We start from the raw sequence: 6,000 nt of genomic DNA on the forward strand, positions 1-6,000 counted from the left end.
TTACGCTTTTAGTTAGACTGTTTTTTTAGAATTGTCTTGAAACGAATCACGCGTACGTATATTCATTTTTTTATGTAAAGAATCATGTCACGCGTACGTGTACACAAATGAAATTAATAATATATTTTTATTTTATATTTAAAAAAAAAAAGAATTTGGCCGAAGTTGTGCGTGCTTAAAACAAAACTACGAACATTTGTCACTCTTGTATGATTAAATAGTGAGTTGCGCACCTCGGACTATATGAGATAAATTAATTTAATAACCTCCGAAAACCCCCTTTTTATTAAGAAGATTTGCTCTAAGTTGCGCGAACGCATACTCCGAATTGTCTTTAGAAATGTAATCATGTCACGCGAACGTGTCCACAACCATGACGGTATATTAAACGTGCCTAAAGCAACTAACGCGTTATTAACCTTGCGAGAGCCCTGAAAATTAGCTAAATGACACGCTTCAAATTTTAAGTATTTTTGAGAGAAATGTATATATGAGAGCCACACATTTGTCATTTTTATTTTAAACCAAACTCTGCCTCTAGAAGCATTATCACTGGCCAACATTCAAACGCAAACTGTTCAAACTAAAACTTGAAATAAAGACAGAATTAAATTCTTCTAATGATATTAAATGACCAACATGCTTCAGATTCTCATATCACAGAAGGTTTTACAGTGAGTGGAATAAAGTGTACCTGGAAATAAAAGAAGGAAGCAGAAAAATGAGGGTTCAGCAGTAACCAATAGCAGCAACAACCTTCAGAAGTTACGACAGTAGTGCAACAAAAAAATAACCAGCAGTTTTATACTTCTCCAAGTATATAGCAGAAGGAAAAAGGAAGAAAATTCTAGCTATTTCAGATCTTAACCAAGCAGTCAAAACAGTAGTTATATTTTTTCAATTTCTCAATTTTTCCAATCTTCAGTCCTCTCCTCTCTCTCTCAAATCTGTTTTTTTTCTTCTTTTTTTTCCAGAATCTCCTCCCTCTTCTTTTCTTTTATCTTTCTGTTCCTAACACCCCCTTTTATACAAATTGACTCCCTCCTTTTCCCTTACTGTCCGTCCCCCCTCATTATATTTAAAAACAGATTTTTGCACTAAAAATCTGATTTTCAACTTTTAATCCCACTAAGGCCATCATTTTTTTAATTATCAGCACTCCCAATTCCCTTTGTTCCCCATTAGTGCATTAATTAATACCCCATTGACAAAGCACTAACAATAAAGTATCATCCTAACTATTTTATTCCCAAATCACCCCTGAAAATCTCTTAATATTACTGCCCTAGACCAAACTGCCCAAACTTAACAATTATCTAAACTAATCTGCCTAACAGATAACAACCAATTCCTAAGATAAATCAAACAACCATTCTATCCTCACAGATTGTGCCAAACAGGGAATTGCAATAGCTATGATCGATCCAACATACCAAATTTCTAATAACTAACTGGCAAAGGCTGAATTCAAACTGGAACTAACATACTGAACTTGAATAAAAAACCATATTAACACTACACAAAACTCAGCAGAACCATTTAAACTGAAATTGAAAATCGAACTAAAATCAACATGAATGCAGGAGCATTGTTAGCATATTGACAATGCCCTGAAATTAATTGCCTAGAGATCAGCATACACAACATCCATTTGACGAACTTATTGATTTACAAACAAGAACGATTTAATTGACGAGTACTAATTAACTGATTACCTACAACAATTGTCAACAATCAGTCTAAAAATAAATAATCAGGCAATTTCAATCGGCATTGACAAGAACAGAGGTTTTAACAACTAATCGATGAACTTATCTGAATCGATTACACAACCTATAATTATTCACAACAAAGAACAGAAACAAATTCGACCAAATAAAAGGTCTGATGGAGAAGGGAAGAATAATCGATAAAACTGAAAAAATTAGTTTAACAATACTAAACACATAAACAGACACTTAAAACATTAGAAAAAATAGAAATAAAGAAAAATGAATAATACCTTATAGACGGACTTGAATAGACTCGAATTTGAACTTCTTTTGAGGTCAAACGGACCTTAATCGAGTGTTCTCTACTGAGAACACTTCGACTAAGGTCAGTTAAACACCCAAAACCTCTAATAATTCGGACGAAAACCAATTTTGGTTTTTCTAGGGTTCTGTTTGCTTCGATTTGGGGTTCAAATGTTTTTAGCCAGATTCGAACCAAACCAACGGTGTTTTAGGCACGAGGGAGGTCAGGTGGATAGCTGGTATGAGTTTGGGGTTCATTAGATGAACTAGGGTTTTGAGTCCTGAGCTTCGATCAAAGATTCGAAGAAGTTGGGGATGATTCAAGGACAACGGTCAACAGATCCATAACGAGGGGGGTCGGGGGTGCCTTGGTGTGAGTTTGGGACTGGTTGGGGTGGGTTTCAAGTTTGCTCGAATCTTCGATTGAAGATTCGAGAAGCTGGAGTCTGATTCGAGCAATACAGTTAAAGGATTTGTGGAGAGGGTGGTTAGGGGGGTATAGGGTGTTATTTTGGTGGTCACCGGCGTTGTTGCCGCCGGCTTTCAAGCGAGGGGGTTTCAGGGCGGCTAGGGTTTGAGATGGGGTGTCCGCTTCTGAGTTTGGGGACGATGAGGTGGGTTTGGCTATGGGGGGCAGGGGGGCGAGGTAAGGTTTAGAAATATATACCAGGGGTGAGATTAAAACTTGGCCGTTTGATCTGATGAGATCAACGGCTCAGATTAATTTTGTTGAAGGAAACAGTGTCGTTTGGGTGCAATAACGGGTGAGACCGGGTTGGGAAATGGGTCGGGTTAAATCAATGGATATAGGGGTGTGTTTTGAGCCATTGGATCGATGCGGATTGAATGGCTAAGATTGATTGTCCACAAAACGACGTAGTTTGGCTCCTATACTACGTCGTTTCATCATCCTATGAGACCTGAAGGTTTGGACCGGGTGTGGCATGGGTTTGAGCCGATTTTGTTTGGGTATTAGGTGTGTTTGATTTGGGCTTGAGGATTAGATTAGATTGGTCCAAGAATTCTTTTCCCTTTCCTTTTCTTCCTTTTTTCAAAATTTGAAATAAAAATCCTAATTAAAAACAAAGGACCTAAATTAGCTTAAAAATAGTAATTAACTTTAAATAATACCTATCACAAAATATTTAAACACTAAATTAAAAGAAAATCACACAATTTGACCCAAATACAAATAATATGTTATTTTTTGTGAATTTTCATTTTTTGTAAAACAACTAATTATTAATTAATTCCAAAAATATAAAAATCCAATTCTAAATGCAAATGCTATATTTTTTGTATTTTTAATGCATTAATAAAATTAAACATGCACACAGATCTATGCAAACAACAGAAAAATCGCACAATATTTCCTAAAAATAACACATAATTAAAGAAAAGACCTAATTTTGGGGATTATTTTGGAGTAATTCGTATGAGGCAAAAATCACGTGCTCACAGCTGCCACTCTTTGTCCAGAAACACGAAGAGTTTTCGTGCAAAGATAAAGTGAGTGAATACGAGCGATTTTTGCCTGTTTGAATACTCTGTGGGAAGCATTTTTTGAAATATTTGACCGAACCTCTACTTCAAAGGTTTCCTACATATCCTTGGCTATAAAAGAATCGGGTCAATGTAGTTCGGGAAGTTTTGGTAGCTGGGACTACCATGGGACTGCAATGTTACTGCTGTTGCATGCTGCTTTTACTGCTTGCTGACCTCCTTATTACACCCTGCTTAAAGAAAAACAAAAAGCTATTCTAGACCATGGCATATGAATTACAAAATCTTATCTAGGTTATGCTCTTGTGTCTCTTGTTGCTTTGATGTCTTGGTGACTCCTTTGGTATCTTTTTGCTTCCGATTTGTCTTGTATTCTCCTTTGACTACCGATCTCGAACTGCTTATTTCTTTTCGCATTGTTTTTCATCGAGTCTTGTACTTCCTTCCTCTGTTTGGGATTCTTGTTGTTTCCCGCTGGGGATTCTGGTCGGATTCCTCTGCTTTATTGACTCTAAGTGTATTCCTCTATTATATGGGTGGGCTCCTGACTTCAACCAGCAATGTCAAAAATAAATCGCCATTCTATTCTTCAGGGGGGCTCCTGACCTCGACAACATCTTTTGAAAATAAATTGCCATTCCTCTCTTCGGGCGGGCGAGATTTCAACAACTTCGAAAATTAATCGCCATTCCATTCTTCAGGGGGGATCCTGACCTCGACAACATTTTTGAAAAATAATTCTCCATTCCTCTCTTCAGGCGGGCTCCTGATTACTTAAAATTTGAATTGTATTCCCTTGTTCTCCAGGTGGGCTTCTGATTGCTGATACTTTAACTGTTCGTCCTTGTTCTCCAGGTGGACGCCTGATTGCTGATACTTCAACTGTTCTTCTTTGTTTTCTAGGTGGACGCCTGATTGCTGATACTTTAACTGTTCTTCCTTGTTCTCCAGGTGGGCGCCTGATTGCTGATACTTCAACTGTTCTTCCTTGTTCTCCAGGTGGACGCCTGATTGCTGATACTTCAATTGTTCTTCCTTGTTCTCCAGGTGGACGCCTGATTGATGATACTTCCACTGTTCTTCCTTGTTCTCCAGGTGGATGCCTGATTGCTGATACTTCAATTGTTCTTCCTTGTTCTCCAGGTGGATGCCTGATTGCAACAAAATAGACAAAAAGCAAAGAAAAATTTATGCCCCAGTTTGGTAGTTGGGGACAGCTACTAAATCATATTATCAAATATTACTAAAATTTGAAAGTTGCGTCCCATTATCCAGGAGGTCCTGATAACTCTTTAACTAAACAACAATTTTAAATACAAGCTATGTCTTTTAAATGCATGACTTCTACTAAATTTTGTTATCTAAACCAATTTTAAACTATGTCCCATTATCCAGGAGGGTCCTGAAAAATTTTTACGCAAACTTTTATGCCAACCTACATTCCCTTTGGTGCTTATTTGTCCTACATTTATTTACTTATGCTTGTTTTAAGGTTTAACCTATGTCCCATTTTCCAGGAGGGTCCTGAAAATTTATACGATCAAACCTGCATGGTACTTGCTTCCCTCACCGGGTGCTTCCTGAAACAAATGTTGTCTTTGCCCCCTGTTTTCAAATCAAAGAAAATCTTGTTAGTTTAAACGTGGTGGTTAGTCGTGGCATTTTTGCTGGGGAGGGTTTTCTCTTTGCCTTGCTTTGCTTCATCAGACTGCCTTGAATCGGTCGAAAGGACTGTTTTGACCTCATGATTGATCCTTAACCGCAGGATCCCCAACTGTTGTTTTCACTTCTGACCCTTTCAATCGTAACCATGTGTCTCTCATGACATTACTGAACTATTTCACCGATTTAACTTTTGCTCACACTTATGTCTTATTTTTTCATCATATTACCCCCCGCATATCCTGGCCGTATTTTACGTTGTGCAATTTTGAATCTTGGTAGTATACCTTGACATTCCTTCTTATTTGTTGGAACCAGGCTAACTTTGGAATAGCTTTAGAGGAGTAAAAATTAACAGCAATGAAATGCGACGATTTTGAGAATTAAAAATAGAGAAGAAAATCCAAATTTGGATGACTGTTGGAGATATGAACAAGGAACTTATCTGAGTGGAGTCACTGGCACCAATGATCATGGTATGCATTTTGGATTAATCAGCCCAGTCTATTTAACCAATCTCCTTTCCAATTGTTTTACTTTGTTCTCCAAGATTTCCACAACCCAATTTTACTTTCCGCCAACTTACAGACCTTGTTCGACTTGCAGTGCCCTGAAGGGTTTTCACCGACAAACCTCTCTCATCTGTTTGTTCCTTAATTCCTTGTTGCCTTATGGTGCCCGCGAAGGTTTTCACCGATAAGACTCTCTCATTTTCATTGCTTTTTCCTGTTTAGACCAGAGTGTTATTCTGATATGAATCACCTCTATTTGCTTGACTCGGCATTTCTCTAAGATTGATCGAAAGGTCTTTTGGATATGG

Source organism: Nicotiana tabacum, chromosome 6 (assembly GCF_000715075.1).
Source record: "Nicotiana tabacum cultivar K326 chromosome 6, ASM71507v2, whole genome shotgun sequence".
NCBI classification, from domain to species: Eukaryota; Viridiplantae; Streptophyta; class Magnoliopsida; order Solanales; family Solanaceae; genus Nicotiana; species Nicotiana tabacum.